The sequence below is a fragment of the Camelus dromedarius genome, chromosome 28, assembly GCF_036321535.1.
Source record: "Camelus dromedarius isolate mCamDro1 chromosome 28, mCamDro1.pat, whole genome shotgun sequence".
Lineage (NCBI taxonomy): Eukaryota > Metazoa > Chordata > Mammalia > Artiodactyla > Camelidae > Camelus > Camelus dromedarius.
In genome coordinates this window covers 3,870,502-3,891,026 of record NC_087463.1, presented here as the reverse complement: position 1 = coordinate 3,891,026, position 20,525 = coordinate 3,870,502, and the positions used below count along the sequence as shown (strand labels likewise).

General features: G+C 38.3%; 2 pseudogenes; both read left to right on the top strand.

The window, feature by feature from the left end:
• The first annotated feature begins 4,353 nt into the window (after window positions 1–4,353).
• On the top strand, window positions 4,354–6,771 carry LOC116151310 (insulin-like growth factor-binding protein 2; annotated as a pseudogene).
• A 10,008-nt stretch (window positions 6,772–16,779) lies between these two features.
• Window positions 16,780–19,271, top strand: LOC135319521 (uncharacterized; annotated as a pseudogene).
• Window positions 19,272–20,525: the final 1,254 nt, after the last annotated feature.

Below are 20,525 nucleotides of genomic sequence, written 5' to 3'. Positions count from 1 at the left end.
TTAAAAACTTCAAGAATTGGTGTGATCTTAGATTAGAAATCTCATGGTATGTCTCAGTTCATTAACTTGAAAATAATTTTGTAACAAACATCTTGTGCATCTATGAGATACAAAAGTGCGGTAATGCTGTTGAGCAAGTAACCAGCTGACATTAATATAGGTATTATAGCTCAAGTGGTAGAATGTGTGTTTATTAGCATGCATGAGGTCCTGGGTTCAATCCCCAGTACCTCTTCTAAAGTAAATACATACATACACCTAATTACCCTCCCTCCAAAAACAAAACAAACAAAAATAAAGGCAATTACTTAAAAAAAAAAAGGTACACTAAGCTACTTTAAAATAAAAGAAATGTAGTTCCATTTCCTTTTTCTTACTTAAACACATTAATGATCTGTGGGTGCAGAGACATTGATTCACCTTCGTATGAATAATTGGTTTAAATGTACTTATGTATTTAATTTTTAACAAATTTTACCACTGTATTAAGATCATTCCTATAAGTCCTACCATTTCTTCAAGTGTTGTGAAGGAAGAACATTTAAACCTCATTTTATCAATTGAAAAGCTAAGAAACTGGCTTGTGTGCCCTACAGAGCAACCAGTGGTAGTGTCCTTGAAAAGCTTCAATTCTTCATGCTACTGCAGCTGACTTAGTAGCTTAATTTAAAATTCAAGGAGCATTAATGGAACAGCTCTGCATTCAAACCATGTGGTTCTAATGTGGGACTGATTGTAAAGGGGCCAGCAAGTAGATCAGTGACTCCCAGAAAATGATTTGATGAAGCAGCTGAGCTAGTAAACTACCAGTCATAAAACCCTGGCTTGTGAAGTCCTCTGAACAGAGTAAAAGTTTCATTATTGCCACTCTGTATTTTTTTTCAAATGTAGTCGTTTTAAATAGTGATACTTATCATAAGTAAATAATCTGTGACATTCTATGAATGCTAATATTTTCTAGTATGTCATTTTTGACAATAATTTTGGATAAATACATTTGATGTTTCTGTGATGATGCATCACCATGAGATGAAATAACAGTGATTCTTGGTCCAGTCCTTCACTAGGAACTTAAATTTGTCTAAGGCATTATAACTCATTTAGGAGGAGCACATGTAAACCTTTTATATTTTTTCTGATTTAATTTCCTCACTTACTCTAATTAATCTTTCCATAACAATAGCCCTCTGTTTGCTTGCAATTCATCTTCAATGTCCTAAACATGTATTAATAGGGAATCATTATCTTTCCATATTCCATTACCTACCACTTCTTTGAAACTTTTTAAAAATGCTAATAAACGGAATTTCATAATGTACACTTTACTTACCTATATACTATTTATTCTTTCATCTACTAAAATTTAAGTAATGATTTTTCTCACATGTAGCTTGTGGGGTTTTGTGCCTCTCTTCCCTTCGATCTATTATTTTTTCCCTCATGAAAGAATGATTTAATTAGTTTATATTCAAAACCTGAAGTGGTAATCCAAATATTACTTCTGTATGTTTTAATTTATTTATGATACAATAGAAATTCTATTAATTAATTTTGGAAGAAACTGTCATTGAACATTTTTTATGTGCTAAACACTTTGCCAGATGATGTGACTTAACAAAAAACTCCAATTTTTATAAAACAATATTTTAGTTTTTCTTAATTTTTAAAATATTCTTCCACTCACTGTGAATGATTTTGGATTCTCTCAGATCTGTATTTCAAGAAAAAAATCTTTTCTTATTTTTAATAAGATTTTAAAGAAAATGATATAAACATTTCACACTGGCTCTTTACTAGAAGGTATTTGCAGGATAGGTTTTGAGAAGTGCTACTCTAGCCAGTTTCATATTCAGTTTCAGAGTTTGCCCTGCACTCTTCTGTTACAATGTATTTGCTTAGAAAGCTTTGACTCCCAGAAAGCTGCTTCTGTGTTTATTTTCACCTGTTGGTTTTCTATTCAAGCCCAATTTAAATGCTGTTGTCCAAAAGATTCTCTTACACATCTACACTTATTTACTCCTTCTGTCCTGTGTGTTGTGTTTGCCGGTTAGGAATATTTATTAGCATATCTAACATAGTGTGTGTTATACTGAAATTATTTGTTTCTGGTTTATCTTTCACATTAAATTGTAAAACTCCTTGAGCTTAAGTACTGTATTTTGTCTTACTGTTCATCACAGTGAAGATTATAGTGCCTTTAATGTAGTAGCTTCCTGCTGTGTTATTTCAAATAGTCTTCTATGATAATGAGATAACCCTGTTGTCTTTCTAATGGACACTCAGCCCTCCATCAGTGTGTGTTACGTATCTCACTTCTACCCTTTACTTGAAATTGTTAAATTATTTTGGATAATGTTAGAGCTTTTCTATCTCTAGGGAAACTTCAGCCACTTAGTCATTAATTCAGCCATCATTTGCTTTCTCTCTCTTTTTGTTTTTTTACCATTTATAGATATCTGAGATTTTATATTCATGTATCTATAATCTTCTTGTCATACAGCTTAATCAATATTTCTGCTTTATTCCATGTTCAAATTCTGATGACTTTCACTAACTTAATGTAAGAATCATCAAATTCAAATAATACATTTAATGTGTAAATTTTTATTGTTGATCACCTTACTATTTAATTTATTTACCTCCTTTAGGATGTTATCAATCAAATTTGGGATATAAGTTAATTTCTAATTTTAGTATAAGGTAATATTAGAATCAGAGATGTAGGGACCTTTAGAGTCAACATTTTATTTTACAAATAGGAGACTGAGCTTTAATATTTGATTATGTTCCATTTAGAATTAAGTAGCAATTTCTCCCTTATTTTATTCCACTGTAAGATTACCAAGGGTGGTATTCAAAATGTTTCTCACCTATCAAAATAAATGAGAACTACTACTTAGCCATAAAAATGTATGAAATAATGCCATTTGCAGCAACAAGGATGGATCTAGAGATGATCATACTAAGTGAAGTAAGCCAGAAAAAGACAAATACTGTATGATATCACTTCTATGTGGAATCTTAAAAAAAAAAAAAAAGACAGAAATGAACTTACTTACAAAATGGAAACAGAATCACAGACATAAAAAACAAACTTAGTGTTACCAGAGGGAAAGGGGAGTTTGAAATTTGCAGATACTAACTACTGTGTATAAATTAAATAATCGACAAGGTCCTACTGTCTAGTCTAGGGAACTATATTCAGTATCTTGTAGGAGCCTACTATGAAAAAGAATATATATATGTGTGTGTGTATAACTGAGTCACCACGCTGTACACCAGACACTAAAACAGCATCGTAAATAGACTGTACTTCAATTTAAAACAAACGCAAAAGATAAAATAAATGAGAGCTGTGCAATGAAAATAGGATCCTGGAAGTTTTTGTCTTCACCAGGGTCAGCCTTTTAACTGCTGGATTGTGGGGTGGCCTAGATTGTTTAGGGGAAGTTTTTCAGAAACTGCGGTGGTAGGAAGGGACACAAGAGACTCTGCACAGTGGCTAATTAGACAAATGCTTTTGTGTTCTAGTATTTACTTTGACTCCACTGATTTCACTCCCTTGAGTATCATCTCCAGGCATTATCACAATCCCAGGCTTCCACACTTATCAGGGTCAGAGATCATATCATACTGACCCCTCCCTTGCTGTCATCCAGTTAATTGCCAACTCCTGTATCCATAAGAAATAAACGATGAAAATGTGCCATTATTGTCAGTAGACTGAATTTTCTAAGGTTAATTCTGTACTTACTTGCAGTGTCCACTAGGTTAAAGATGGAATAAATATGGTACTTATGAAAAAAAGTTTATGTATTTGTTACTGGGCTGAAAGTGGTATTTGTTTTGCAACAGTATCATAATTTATATGGCAGTATAATAGGTATATGTTTTTAGAAAGTAAACATACTGAAAGAATAGAAAAAAGATAACAGCAGTAGAAAATATTTCATATAATGTAGCTTAGGGAAAGAAATCAGTTTGAATCATAGAAATAGAAGAAAGAGGATTTATAGTCATAGATTTGTGTATGCATAGAGACAGAGGGAAAGGAACTTACAGGGAAAAACTTGAGAATAGGACAAAAAATTCTGGCAAGCTCAGGAATCAGGGCAAAGGAACAGGAGTGGGATTGTATAAATGTGTGTCAAAAAAGATGGGGGTTGTAAGTCCACTTTCCAAAATAAATCATCTTGTACCTCTAATGTCACCATTGCTGAGTAGGATTAACTTCTTGGCATAGAAAATAACACAAGTTATCTAAGTATGTTATTTTTAATTTGGTCTGTAGACATGATTTAGTAATGAATCCTCTCAGAATTCAACATTATATACTAACTCATATTGGCACCCATGAAAGAGGTAGACTGTACAAGTAAAAACTGTAATTTCTACTTTTGAATAAGAATAGGAAGAATAAGATGAGAAATAATCAAAAGATACTTTCATGTGACTTGAAATAATTTATGTGTAAGATTCAAACTAACTTAAGAATTAATCAAAATTTATAGTAGGGACCAAATTAATTTCCACATAAGGGGAAAGATAAAAACATTAAGAAAATAGGTAACTATGAAATGATCCCTGAATTTGGAAGGACTTTCTAAGCATAGTAAGAGATGGAACTAAAGGGTCTGTTTTTACAGTAAGCTTTGTAAGTCAGTGTACAGGCATAAATAGGCAGTAAATACAGCGGGTGCAGTTTAGTGTACTGTGTAAACAGCATCTCCATCAAGAAGCAGCGTTACCAGCACTGGAGAAGCCACTCTCTTCCCTTTCTTGTTTACTATTCCCCTCCTGCAAAGTAACCACTTTTCTGACATCTGTTACTATAAAACTAGTTTAGTGTTGGAAAGAACCCGAAACTCGCTGCCGTCCGCTGGCTGCCACCAACACGGTGCGGCCCCTTGCTGCCCGTTGCTGCTGTCGCTGCTGTCACCGGGCGCGGGCGGTGGCGGCCATGGGTGGCGCGCGGAGGTGCTGTCCCGCCGCCCGCCCTGCAGGCCTGAGAGCCTGGCCGCCTGCGAGCCCCCGCCGCCGCGCCTCCCGCCGCCGGGGCCGGGCCGCCGGCTGCGCCCGCGCGCCCCGCGAGCTGGTCCGGGCACCGGGCTGCGGCTGCGGCGCCGTGGGCGCCCGGCTGGAGACGCGCGGTGCGGCGTGTACACCCCACGCTGCGCCCGGGGGCTGCGCTGCTGTTCCCATCCGGGCTCCGGGCGGCCCCTGCAGGCGCTGGTCCTGGGCGAGGGCACTTGCAGAAAGCCCCGCAATGCCGAGTACCGTGCCAGCCCCGAGCAGGTCGCAGCCAAAGGCGATGACCACCCTGAGGGAAGCCTGACTGAGAACCACGTGGACGGGAACATGAATTTGGGAGGCGGAGGCGGTGCCGGCCGGAAGCCCCTGAAGTCAGGCATGAAGGAGCCAGCCATGTTCCGGGAGGTCACCGAGCAGCACCAGCAGATGGGCAAGGGTGGCAAACGTCACCTCGGCCTGGAGGAGCCCACGAAGCTGCAGCCACCACCTGCCAGGACCCCCTGCCAGCAGGATTTGGACCAGGTCCTGGAGCGGATCTCCTCCACGCGTCTTCCTGATGAGTGGGGCCCCCTGGAGCACCTCTGCTCCTTGCACATCCCCAAGTGTGACAAGCACGGCCTGCACAACCCCAGACAGCGCAAGACGTCTCTGAACGGGCAGCGTGGGGAGTGCTGGTGTGTGAACCCCAGCACCGGGAAGCTGATCCAGGGAGCCCCACCATCCGCGGGGACCCGAGTGTCATCTCTTCCACAATGAGCAGCAGGGTCTCCTAGGGTCCACACCCAGCGGATGCAGTAAATCACAGCCAGCAGGTGCCTGGCACTCCCCACCCCCATCCCTCCTCTCCAGAGCATGGTGGGTGGGGAAGGATTTTCCAGGAGTTCTGAGATGTGTATTTATATTTGGAAAGAGACCAGCACCGAGCTCAGCACAACCCCCCCCCCCCCGCCTTCCCCCTCCCCAGCTGGGGATGCCTGCATCCTCCCTCCTCCCATCCCTGCTGGGGAGGAAGGGGATGGTTACAGTGGCGGAGCTGGGGCAAAGGTTTGGGAGAGGGGGAAAAATAAATTTTTACTTTTGAACCCCTGTGTCTCTTTTGCTTAAGATTAAAGGAAGGAAGGGGAAAAAAAACTAGTGTTGAGTGTTTTTGAATTTTTTATAGATGAAATTGCGTAGTAATTTTGTTTCTGGCTGTCTTCAACATTGTGAGATTTGTTCGCACATGCCTCCAGCTGAGACCACTGCTGTATTTGTCCAAAATGTTTCTAGCTTGTTTTCTAGATGCCGCATGTTGTGTTTTTCCCGTCTTCCTTTCCTTTCTCTTTTTTCTTTCTTCCTTTCCTTCCTTTCTTCCTCCCTCTGTTCTTTTCCTCTCTTCCTTCTTTCTCATACAGTTGTAGTTGGAAAAGATGCTGTATACAATTTCTGTTGTCTTAAATTTATTGAGACTTGTTTTGTGGCCTAGCATATCAGTCCTGAAGTACATCCCATGAGCACTTGAAAAGAATGTGTATTCTACTGCTTTTAGATAGAATGTCCTACATACAGCTATTAATCCATCTGCTCTAATGTGTCCTAAAGCCAGGGTTTCCTCATTGATATTCTGCCTGGATAATCTGTCCATTGATGTAAATGTGGTAAAAAGTACCCTGCTAATGAAGTACCTAATAATAACTATTATTATGTTACTGCCAATTTCTCCCATTATTCTTGTTAATGTTTGCTTTATCTATTAGATATTTCTAGATTGGGTACATACTTATTTACAATTATTATATCTTCTTGCCAAATCAATCCCTAGTTATAGAGATTGTCCTTCTTTGTCTCTTGTTATAATCTTAGTTTTATTCTAAAAGTCTCCTTTGTCTGATGCAAGTATTGCTACCCTAGCTTTCTTTTCGTTTCCATTCCCATTGAATACCATTTTCTGTCCCTTCAGCTTTCAGTATGGGTGTGTCCTTAGAACTAAAGTGAGGCTCTTTTTAGGCAGCATATGTGTGGGTATTGTTACTAATCCATTAATCTACTCTGAGTCATTTTCTTTGGTGGGGGTATCAGGTATGAAATCTTTTTGGGGTTTTTTTTTTTTTTTGAGATATAGTTGATGTACAGTATTCTGTAAATTACAGGTGTACAACATAGTTAGGCACAACTTTTAAGGTTATACTTCACTTACAGTTATTATAAAATACTGACTACGTTCCCCGTGGTATACAATATATCCTTTTAGCTTACTTCTTATTTTATACATGATAGTTTGTAACTCTTAATCCCCTACCTCCATATTGCCCTTCCCCCTTCCCTCGTCCCACTGGTAATCACTAGTTTTCTGTATCTGTGAGTCTATTTTCTTTTTGTTGAATTCCCTACTTTGTTTTATTTTCTAAGATTGTATTTAAATGATATAATGCACTATTTGTTTTTATCTTCCTGACTTATATCTGCCTGACATATAGCATAATATATTCTGAGTCCATGTTGCTACAAATGGCAAAATTTTTATTCTTTTATACCACTGAGTGGTATTCCATGTACACATATACCACATCATTTTTGTCCATTCACCTGTTGATGGACACAGGTTGCTTCCATATCTTGACAATTGTAAATAAAGCTGCTAAGAATATTGGGGTACATGTATCTTTTTGGATTGATGATTTTGTTTTTTCCAGATATACACCCAGAAGTGGAATTGCTAGATCATATGGTAACTATTTTTAGTTTTTTGAGAAACCCCCATAGTGTTTTTTCCACAGTGGTGGCACCAGTTTACATCCCCACCAACAGTACATGAAGGTTCCTTTTCCTCCCCATCCTCACTAACATTTGTTATTTGTGTTCTTTTAATGACAGCCATTCTGATGTGAGGTGATGTCTCACTGTGGTTTTAATTTGCATTTCTGTCATGAATAATGATGTTGAGTATCTTTTCATGTGCCTGATGGCCGTCTGTATATCTTCTTTGGAAAAATGTCTATTCAGGTCTTCTGCTCATCTTTTAATTGGGTTGTTTGTGTGTGTATTTTTTTTTTTTTTGGATGTTGAGTTGTATGAGCTGTTTATACATGTTGGATATTAACCCTTTATCGATCATATCATTAGCAAATATTTTTTCTCATTAAGTAGGTTGTCTTTTAATTTTTTGGATGGTTTTCTTTGCTGTGCAGAACTTTTTAGGTCTAACTAGGTTCCATTTGTTTATTTTTGCTTTTATTTCCTTTGCTTTAGGGGACAAAACCAAAAAGAAAAATATTGCTACAATTTATATCAAAGAGTGTTCTGCCCATGTTTTCTTTTGGGAGTTTTATGGTCTCCAGTCTTACATTTAATTCTTTATTGCTTTTTGAATTTATTTTGTATGGTGTGAGGAGATGTTCCAGTTTCCTTATTTTACATGAAACTGTCCAGTTTTCCCAACAGCACTTATTGAAGAGGTTGTCTTCTCTGTGTTATATTCTTGCCCTCTTTGTCGTACAATAATTGACCATAAGTGTATGGGTTTATTTCTTGGATCTCTTTTCTCTTCTGTTGATCTATGTGTCGGCTTTTGTACAATACCATACTGCTTCAATTACTGTAGCTTTTTAGTACAGTCTGAAGTCAAGGAGCATGATTTCTCCTGCTCTGTTCTTCTCAAGACCTTTTGGATATTCAGGGTCTTTTGTGTTTCCATACATATTTTAAAATTATTTGTCTTGTTCTGTGAAAAATATCATTGGTATTTTGATAGGGATTGCACTGAATCTGTAGATTGCCATGGGCAGTATTGTCATTTAAACTATATTAGTTCTTCCAATCCATGAATGCAGTGTATCTTTCCGTCTGTTTGTATCATCTTCAGTTACTTTCATCAGTGTCTTACAGCTTTCCAGGTACAGGTCTTTTACCACCTTAGGTAGGTTTATTCCTAGGTATTTTATTCTTTTTGATGCCATGGTAAATGAGATCATTTCCTTAATTGTTCTTTCTTATAGTTTGTTGTTAGTATATAGAAATGCACAGATTTCTGGATATTAATTTGGTATCCTGCAACTTTACCAAATTTATTGATGAGCTTTAGTAGTGAGCTTTAGTAGTTTTCTGGTGATGTATTTAGGATTTTCCATGTATAATATCATGTCATCTGCAAACAGTGACAGTTTTACTTTTTCCTTTCCGATTTGAATTCATTTTATTTCTTTTTCTTGTCTGATTGCTGCAGCTAAGACTGCCAATACTATGTTGAATAAAAGTGGAGAGAGTGGACCTTGTTCCTGATCTTAGAGAAATGCTTTCAGCTTTTCACCACTGAGTATGATGTTAGCTGTGGGCTTGCCATATATGGCACCTACTATGAACCAATTGTATGCCAATAAAGTGAACAACTAAGAAGAAATGAACAAATTCTTAGAAATGTACTTTCTCCCTAAACAGAACCAGGAGGAAATAGAAAATATGAACAAACCAATGATTAGTTTGAAATTGGATTAGCAATTAAAAAACTGCCAACAAACAAAAGTCCAGGACCCAGTGGCTTCACAGCTGAATTCTACCAAACATTTAGAGAAACGTCAACACCCACCCTACTCAAACTATTTGGAAAACTTTCAGAGGAAAGAACGCTTCCAAACTCATCTGTGAAGCATTTCACCCTGATACCAAAACCAGTCAAAGATACCACAACAAATGAAATTACAGGCTAATGTCACTGATGAACATAGATGAAAAAAAACCCTCAGCAAATATTAGCAAGACAAATCCATCAATACATTAAAAGGATCATACACCACGATCATGTGGGACTTATTACAAGGATTTTTCAATATATGCAAGACAATCCATGTGATACATCACATGAACAAACTGAAGAATAAATACAATATAATCATCTCAATAGATGCAAAAAAACTTTTGACATACTTCAGCCTTGATTTATGATTAAAAACTCTCCCCAAAGTGGGCTTAGAGTTAACATACTCTGTATCCTTTGATTGGAGCATTTAGTTTGCTTATATTTAAAGTAATTATTGGTTGGGATGTACTTATTTCCACTTTGTTCATTGTTTTCTGGATGTTTTTGTTCTTTTTTGCTTCTTCCTTTTTCTTTTGGTCTCTTCTGTTGTGATTTCATGACTATCTTTAATGTTGTATTTGGATTTCTTTTGCATGTATGCATTTATTATAAGTTTTTTGTTTCTGATTATATATTTATGATTATCTCAAATTGATAATCTCTTAACTTCATTTTATTCCTCCCTCTGCCACGTTTAATATTTTTGAAACCATGCTTCACATCTTTTTGTTTGCGTATCTCTTCACTGCTTGTTTTCAGTATAGGTGATTTCTCTACTTCTGTCCTTTAGCCTTCCTACTGACTTTATAAATGCTTGATCTACTACCTTTACCATATGTATGCCTTTACCAATGTGATTTTTCCTTTCCTAGTTTTCGTATTTCTTGTTGTGGTCTTTTCTTTTGAACTTAAGTAGGTTCCTTTAATATTCCTTATAAAATCAGTTTAGTTGTGCTGAACTCTTTTTTGGCTTTGCTTGCCTATGAAACTCTTTATCTCTCTTTCAAATTTGAACGATATCCTTGTCAAGTAGAGTATACTTGGTTGTACATTTCTTCCTTTTATCACTTTAAATATATCCTTCCACTCCCTTCCTGCCAAGTTTCTTCTAAAAAGTCTGTTGATAGTCTTTATGGAGCTCCTCTGTATGCAACTCATCACTTTCCTCTTGCTGCTTTTAAGAGTCTCCTTATCATCATTTTTTGCCACTTTAATTAGTGTTTCTTGGTGCGGACCTCTTTGGGTTCATCTTGTTTGGGACTCTCTGTGCTTCTAGGTCCTGGATATCTATTTACTTTTCTAAGTTAGGGAAGTTTTTGGCTATCATTTCTTCAGTTAAGTTCTCTGCCTTTATTTCTGTCTTGTTCCTCTGGAACCCCTATATAGGATGTGACTGTTAGTACACTTAGTGGTATTCCGATAACACCTTAAATTGTTCTCATTTTATGAAAATCTTTTTTTTCTTTTTTTCTGTTCAGCTTGGGCGATTTTCGCTGTTCTTTCTTCCAGTTTGCTGATGTGTCCCTCTTTATCATCTAATCTACCACCGAATCCTTCTAGTGATTTTTTTATTTCAGTTATTGTATTCTTCAGCTCTGTTTGGTTCTTCATTATATTTTCCAATTCTTTATTGATCTTCTCACTGTGTTCATACTTTCTTCTCCCAAATTTTTGAGGATCTCTATGATCATTACCTTGAATGCTTTCGGGATATGTTTCTTTTTTCCAGTTCATTTATTTCTTCTTCTGACTCTTTATCTTATTCTTTCATTTGGAATATATTCTTCTGTCTCTTCCTTTTGCCTAATTCTCTATGTTAATTTCTATGTTTAGGTAGGTTGGTTATGTTTCTCAGTCTTGGAGAGGTGGCTTATGTTGGAGATAGCCTATGCAGCCCAGGGGCATACACCCCTCTGGTCACCAGAGATCTATGCTCTGGGGGTGCCCCCTATACGAGCAGTGTGGACCCCCCTGTTGTATCAGTGCCAGCTATTGTGGGAAGTCTGGTAGGCATGGCTGGCTGCTCTCCTGGTTGGCTGTCAGGCCTTGCCTTGTGTCATGACTAGTAAGTAGCCTGCTGCTGGATGGGGTTGGGTTCTAATACTGGAGGCTCTGTGGCCTGTGAGTTCCCAGGGCTTGTTGTAGCTGCTGGTGGTGGGGGCTGGGTTCTGGTCCACTGGATGAGGGACCTTGGAAGGCCCATGGCCAGTTTGGGCCCACTAACTGGCAAGGCCCAGTCCCAGGGCATCCAGCTGCAGGGCCCTATGGAGAGGGGCTGGAGCTTGTGCCTGACCCCACTAGTAGGCAGGGTGGGTTTGAAGCCAGTGCCTGCAAGGCCTAGAGGGCCCAAGGCTGGTGCCAGTCTGCTGGTGGGCTACTCCAGCTTCTGGTAGCCACATTTTCAAGTGATCAATGCCTGCATTTTATTAATGTCTCCCTTATTGGACACTGCAGCTTTATATACTGTATCTGGAAAATGTTCTTAAAATATGTAAACAGAAAATATACACTAACCATCAGCAAGGTTATCTATGGATAGTGTGATTAATTACCCTTTTAATTTTTTGTGCATTTCTGTATTCTCAAAATTTTACCATGAACTCTTAAGATAGCAACCAAATGTCTAGAAATAGCAACATTATAAAAAGTAAATTTGACATGCCAACTCTACTTCTACAATATTCCTAGACAGCTCAATTCCTAATCCAATTCATCCCTCTTTATCTGTGGGGTTGAGAGGTGATTAAGTCAACAAGCAGAGAATTTACCTCTGAGACAGATGCACAATGGAGGATACATAACAAAGGATTATATCTAGAAAATCTTTGGCAGTAGCTACAAATATTACTAATAGTAATTTGATTAGCTGTCGATGGAAAATGTGGTGTCTTTTTACTGAGTTAGAATCTAGTATTTTCTAAATTAAATCCAGGAATTGTGGTTGCTCCAGAGAATCTTGGGAAGATCAGATAAGTGAAATGCTTATATTCCAAGAATAGATGCTTAGAGTTAAGTGTGAATGAGCTGGCAAAAGTTAGATTGGCTCCCAGATTACCCATTTGTTCCAAAATTCCAATTCTACTTTATAGAAACTACATATTAAATTTTTTCTCACTAATTTAATGAATATGTTTTGTCCTTTCATCTTACTAGTTCAAGAGACAAAAGCATCTAAAGCATATTTAAAGTCAATCTGTGATTTCCATATGTAGGATTCTAGGTCTTGTTTTAAAGTTGAGCAACAAGAAAGAGGAAACTTACCAGCACTTTATTCCTCATAAAACATGAGGTAATACCTATTTTATTGCTGATCATTTTGATTTAAGTTCCTATGAATCTTAGGATCTCTAAGTATCCTTAGTGTTTGTCCTTAAAGTGAACAAATTCCTGCTTCTGTTATATTCAAAACATTGAAGAATGGTTTCTCTAAGGATTCTTTTGGCCAAAGAATGATGAAAGAAAGAGTTTTCAACAGCATTTTGAGAGACTGACAGTTGTATACAGAATAGATTCAGTTATTCAACTCTGAAGCAACTCAGCATTGTTTTTGTTATTTTTGTTATTTCATGGTATACTGTGACCTATCTTACAGTTTGTAATTTTGTAACAAAAAGAAAAATGTAAAATACAGCTTATTTATATTATAATATGTGTGAGAAATATGTTGAGGTTTCCAAGGAAGAAAAGACAAGAAAGCCTCACCTCTTTTCCTCATTCACGGTAATCTTTTTGACCATCAATCTACTGGATAAAATACTACATTGATTTATATATTCATGACTTCAGGTACTTTTACCACCTATATCTGCAAAGATTTTCAAGCCTTATTTAAAAGGTTTTTCTTTGTGCTTATATTCAAGAACACTTTCCATATCTCTGTGACGACCATAAATGACATATCCATTCTATGAAATAGAAAATCTTGATCATGTTCTGTGCTCAAGATCAAAATGTATTGAAATTTTCTTATTGCCAGACACACTGTGGACCATTTACAGCAGTGGTCTCAACTGAAAGCTTACATGAGAATCCCCTGGAGATCTTTTCTCAAAATATTACCTCTCCACATTCTGTTTCAAGAAGCTTGGGGTGCAGTCTAAATATTTGTTTGTTGTTTGAAAATACTCTCCAGGTCATGCTGATGCAGATTTAGGTTGAGAATCATTTTAGAAACTCACTCTGGAATAGGAAAATTAAAACAAACAAACAAACAAAACCCTCGGGTTGTGAAACTTATTTTTTTCTGAAGTTTGGAACAGGTCAGTACAGTTAAGCCAAACAAATATTTCTGAGCATCTATTAAGTACAGGTCACCATATTAGTTACTGCAGGGGTATTAAAAAATCCATTAGCCCATGGATTGAAGAAGAACATGGTCCTTTAGAGTGAATGGTACAATCCTAGGAGAAAAATACTAGGCAGAGATAGTATAATACTGCTTCAGAGAAGGGTAAGTTTAGAGCCGGGTGGAAGTATCCTAGGTGTGTTCAGGACGCAGTATAACACATGATTCATCCTGAAAGGAGGGGAGGAATTTTAAAAGAAGGGATATTGTGAACCCAGTAAATGCAGTGTTTTGTTTAGAACAACACTTCCATGAGAGACAACTAAATTACATTTTGAATACGTTTAGAGCACTGTAGTATGTGCTTTTTTCACACATTTTCTCATTTGATCCTTGCAAGAATCTCCAAAGAATCCATGATTTACTATCCTGATTTTGTTGATAAATGTACTGAGGTTACGTTTCTAGCCCAAGATCATCTACATGGTTTGTGGGCTTTTCAGTTCTCCACATCAAGCGAGGCTAGAGATACTAGGGCCAGGAACTAAGTGGAATCTATGAGTTTGTAGCAGCTGAATAGTTTTTGTTGAGGACTGAAGTAAAACACAGTTCTCAAACAGACTCACAGACATAGAATACAGACTTGTGCTTGCAAGGGGTGGGTGGGAAGGGGTAAACTGGGAGTTGGAGATTTGCAGATACTGACTGGTATATATAGAATAGATAAACAGCTTTATACTGTGTAGCACAGGGAAATATAGTCAATATCTTGTAGTTTATAGTGAAAAAGAACATGAAAATATGTATGTTCATGTATGACTGAAGCATTGTGTTGTACACCAGAAATTGACCCAACATTGTAAACTGACTGTACATCAATTTTAGAAGTTTGAATTTAAGATAAATAATAAATGGTTTTTAGTATAAGTCCCCCCCCAAAAAGAAACACAGTTCTCAGATTCTTAATGTAGTGACAAAGAACATGTATCATTGATGGAAATAAGGAGTTGCTAACTTGTCAGTTGGTGGAGATAGAGGTGGATATGATGGACTTGGTTTTGGAACCAAGTAGTGAATTTAAAATTCTGTTAGCTTTTCCTTAGTTGTGATGAAGAAACACCAAATGTAAACCTACTTTAGTATTACCTGATTAATCAGATAATACTAAAACCTCTTGTGACCTCATGCCAGAGGAATGAAAACATTTCAGATGACATCAGCCTAATTCTGCTGTGCTTTCTTACTACACATGGCTCAGCTCTCTCCTCTTAACAGATTCAGGTATTTCCAAGTCTCGCCTAGACTTTACCCCACTTCTCTTTCTCTCTCCAAGAATGTGTTGCTTAAGATTTTGCCGTTCACTGTACTTCCTTTTCTCTTTCCATCCTCAATCCCTCTCTTTAAAATTATGTATCACAGTGGAGATGCATATTAGGCTACTGGAAACATGAGACTAGGGAATTAGATATTTGAATATAAATTAAAAGTATAAACTGGAGACTCTTCTACTTAAAAAAATTTATTTGAAACAATACAAGTATATGTGATTGCTTCATTAGAGTTTTGGGAGAAACTTCTGTGGAGCTGGACCATAAAGGTCTCTTCCAGTTAAGTGAAACTTCTGGCTGTGAGTGATGCGTTACCTTCTGTGAGTGATGATGCCTGTCCTTTGTACAGTAGGATGATTTTTGGTACGTGATGGTCACCCACTATTTCCTCTGTGATTCCAAACACCAAGACGCTTTGAGATAGAGTGTTAACAACATGTCCTCTGTAGCTCTGTAATGTTTGTCAGTCACCTGTGAGTGTTTCAAATGCACATAAAACTAAGCTTAGCAATAAACAAGTCCTGGGAAAATAGTTTATTAAAATTTAGCAAGTGAGAAGTTCACAACAGACATGAATTTGCCAGATACATTTACTTCATAATAATTTTAATATTCCATTGAAACTGGCTAGTCGGAAAGAGATAGAGAAGAGAGAGACAATATGAATGGGAAAGAAAGGGTACTGTGGTGTGTTTTTTACTACATAAGTTACTGTTATAGAGTAGCTTGATAATCCAACTTCATGATTATTCATTATGAGTGTCAAATTTAATTTGATACTCCAAGCAGTTGTACACATTCCCTCTCAATTCTAAAAACAAATAGATAGAAAAAACCAATGAGGAATATTATTGTTCTTTGCCCTTTTTAGAATATGAAAATTAAGGCTCACAATGTAGAAAAGACTTGCCCATTTTATACAACTATTGAGCAGTCATAGCTTTCAAAACAAACTACTCTTTATTCCTCCAACAACTGCCTTTCTAATCACCGCTCTTATCTCCCATCATCTTAATACAGGAAAAATGGATCATGACATTCAGAAGTCCAGAATCTGTCCTTTGAAACACAAGTTCTTTTAGCATTTGATGGTCACTGGAGCAGACATAACCTGAGAGAGTTAAATAAGACAAAAATAATATTTTAGGCATTTACAGCTTTACAGTCAAATCACATTAAAGGAAAATTTTACAATCACTGATATGAAGGAAAATGAAGACAGAATGTTGCCACAACCAGTGAAGATTTAGCTTTGGTAAAGACTCAAGTATATTTGAGAGCTTAGTATTATTTATTTATTTAAAAATGTTTTAACCAGGCGACTGAGCTGAGCTCCCTAAATGGTGTTTTATATCCTGAAGTTTGATTTGCTGCTCTCCTCTATCAAGCACTTCTACTCTATTTTCGAATTTAAACTCTGATGTTCAGTTATGATATTCGTAGTTTCAACCTGCTTGAGTGCATAGTTTTGGTCTCATAATTTCTAATTTGCATCTATAGATGCAAGTTGAAGATGAAAAAGAAAGATTTCAAAATAGTTTTTATTTAAAATACACAGGTAATTATATATTTGTATTATCTGAGTAATTGCTTCAGTTATCCATTTCATTAGAAGTGGACTGCACAACTTCCTTTTGTATGTATTTCATAGTATTTGAAATTATTTCTGCATTATAGTTTAAACCAGATATTATAGTTCACGTTAAGATTTACTGTTACTAAAAATTAGCAACATTTTAATATTACGCATAACACCACATAAAATTTACATCTTTGGCATTGCACTGAATTTGACACAAAGAATATCTGTGAATAAGCCATTCTTACGGATTTCTCTTTATTTTTCCTGTGTGTGTATTTAAACAGATTTAACGTAACTGTTTGGCATTAAGGTTCAGTAACTATATTCTGACTAGCAAATAAGGTCCTTAAAAAGAACTAGTTTTTTTGTATTACAATTTCTCTTATAGTTAATATTTATTATATAATGTTTCTAAAGAAGCCAAATAATCCAGATTGTTAATTTTAAGTTTTCAAGTTAATTATATGTATATTTATAATACAAATGGCATGCACTAATTGCAATTGTATGTATGTGCTGGTGAGAGAGAGAGAGAGAGAGAGAGAGAGAGAGAGAGAGAGAAAGAGAGAGAGAGAGAGAGAGAGAAAGAGAAAGAGAAAGAGAAAGAGAAAGAGAAAGAGAAAGAGAAAGAGAAAGAATGAGAATTACTCCTGTCAGATTTTTTTTCCTTTGTGCTTTCCTATCAAAATACGGACCTTGGTTAGGGAAGTGTTTGAGTCCCTGTGTTCCAGTCTTTTTTGCTTTTTTGGCAGGGGAGGGGGGAGGTAATTAGGTTTATTTACTTACTTATTTTTAGAGGAGGTGCTGGGAGTTGCACCCAGGACCTCATGCATGCTAAGCACGCCCTCTGCCACTTGAGCTATACCCTCCCCTTCCCTATATTCCAGTCTTAATCATTGTGAGAAAGCAAGACAAGTTAAGATGTTGTTTTTATCTCTCCTGCGGGTGTATGACCAGGGGGCTGTCCTGGCGCTGTCCCTGAATTCCGGGGGGGCTGGTGGTGCTGGGCGACCTGACCGGCGATGCCGTCTTCAACCACCGCTGCCAGGCCCTGCGGGGCGGCTGCCGGACGCTGCTGGCCTGGGGCCAGCACTGGGAGTCCTTCCTGCACTTCGAGGCCTCCAGGCTGCCCTTCTGGCCCTGGACCGCCATGGAGGAGGGCATCCAGCTGGTGCGGGGGCCGCGCCTCCTGGACTGGATCTACCGAGAGTCAACCCTGCCCGGCGAGCCCGAGCGCCCGGTGCCCGAGGACGTGCGCTTCACGCAGGGGCTGCAGCGGCGCCTGCTGACGGCGGCTCCCTCCGAGCTGCGGCTCTGCTGGTCAGCCTGCTGGTCAAGGGCATGCGGTGCTGGGGGCCGTGATGGAGATCCAGACCATGGCCGACGTCGGCCTGCTCTGGCGCCAGAGCCAGCCTGGCCGCGCCAAGCTCATGCTGGGCCCCGACCCGACACACTAGGACCTCACGGGCTGGCTGCTGAGCCACGGCGCGCCCAGGGAGCGGGCGGACAAGAAGCCCACCAAGGTCCTGCCGGAGCGGTGCACCGGAGGACAGGCGCAGCCGCAGCCGCAGCCGCAGCCACGCCGCCTCCGGGCGGGGGAGGAGCAGCCCCCGCCTCCCCCGGGCTCCGACCAGGCCCGCGGGGGGAGCCGCCGCTGCCCCCGCTGGGCCACGGCGAGGCCCCAGTTCCCGGGGTCCAGCTGGTGCTCGGAGCGGGGGAGGGAGGCTAAATCCCAGGCGAGCCAACAGGCAGGGAGCAGGGACATGGGAGGGGAGGCACAAAGCCTCGGCGAGGCCTCCTGTGTGCCCCCCGATGGGCTGAGGGACGGCCCCGGCCACCCTGAGGGCCTCACTGGCCAGAGCTGGGGGAGAACGGCTCCTGGCCGAGAGCTGCCGCTGGATTCGGGGAGAGTCTGCTACATGGCAGTCTGATGCACTTCAACCCAATGGTGGGGGTCGGTACCCGCCGCTCCGCCGCACGGGCCCCCCAAAGCGCTGCAGGCCAAGAGGGAGACCCCGAAGACCACGACATGGAAGCAACTTGAAGTCTGCGCCCTTTCTCAAGGTTTTTTTTAAATGCAGTATTTTAACCTATTACTTTGTTTTCAGTGTAGAACGTGTGGGTTTTACGGAGGCTCTTTTCCCCTTTTGTGGTGATTTTCTCTTGAGACCTTTTTTTATGCAAGGCCTTTTCTCTTTTAAAATGGAACTTTGCCCTCCCCTCACCTGGGGAAGGTGCAGCCGGTTTCTTCCGGTTCCTCTAGCTGGGTGTGTGGCTGGATTGTCTGCGAAATGTCTGGGTGAGGGGTGCTGGGGCCCAGAACCCCAGCGTTGTGGGGATGGACAGCCCTGGCAGGCAGCGCCAGGCACCCATTAAACACCTGGCATGTCCCTGAAAAAAAAAAAAAAAAAAAAAGAATAGAGATTTAATATCCCATTTCTTTTTAATTTTGATCCTTTGGCCAATATTAAATTTGTTATTATTTTATGTTAATGCTGCCTGTTTCTTCTTTTGTTTTGCTTTATTATAGTAATACTGATTATTCTTATTAATTCTTATTAGTCTGAAAATAATAAAACTCATTGGCGATTTAAATTTTAGAAACAGGATACTGAATCACACAAACCTTCATTTCTAGAGATCAGTGTTCAAGCTAAAAATTAGAATTCAATCACTTTGAAATTACAGAGGAAAGTATGTGGTATGAATAAACATAAATGTTTAAAAATCCAGAAATTGGAGATTGTAACTTTAGACACTATTACAGTTAACTTTCTAATTCATATAATCCTAGAAAAATACCCAAAGGTTCTGTATAGCTAAAGAAACTCCATCCTACCTTATAATGGATTGAATTGCATTTGTGAAACTATTGCTAGATGAAAGTTATTTTGTATTAAGAACTTTTGGCTTTAGATATGATACATTTTTTGTTTGATTAGGCAAATTTTAATTTGAATGAGCTTTTGCTTGACAATATTTTGGTGCATTAAGCTTATTATAGGCAATAGAAAAGAAATTAACTTTAGTTGGTAATTATATTTAAAAAGTTAGACTTTATGTATAGTTAAAATTTATATTATGTCTAATAGATACACATGCAATTTAAATAATTTAACATTATAAATACACTTAAAATGTGTGTATACCATGTAGTTTTTAAATTGGAATAGCTGTTTAGGCATACAGTTTTGGCTTAAATATGATAAATCATCACCTAGAATATTTCCTTTATTGTAGTATATATCATTTGCTATATCTTAACCACATTAAAAAGATTGTCTTTATCTTAGAAAATGTGGTTTGTCAGTCTTTGTGTAGATTAAAAAATAAGTGAAAATTAAGTTAATAAAGTATTAAGTAATAATAGGTGAAATACAAATGTATTGAAATGTATGATTATGTAGGTATAATGTTATGGATTATTATATAGAACTTTATATATATTTACACCCAAAAGGAAAATAAGACTGAATATATATGGTATTTATATCCTTTAAAAATTCTGTCTATATTAGAAACGGATCAAGGAGCAGGTATAAGTAAGACTGATCAAAGGAGCCTGCTTCACCTGCTGAGTTCATATTTAAGAGTGATTCTGTCTGTCTGCTTCTTGGAGACTCAGAAGTGTTGTAATCTACAGAGGGAGCAAAGAAACTGTGAACCTTTTGAAAATTTCAACAAAACTGGAGATAAATGATCACTTCTAATTAAATACATTTATATATATATGATACATATAATAAT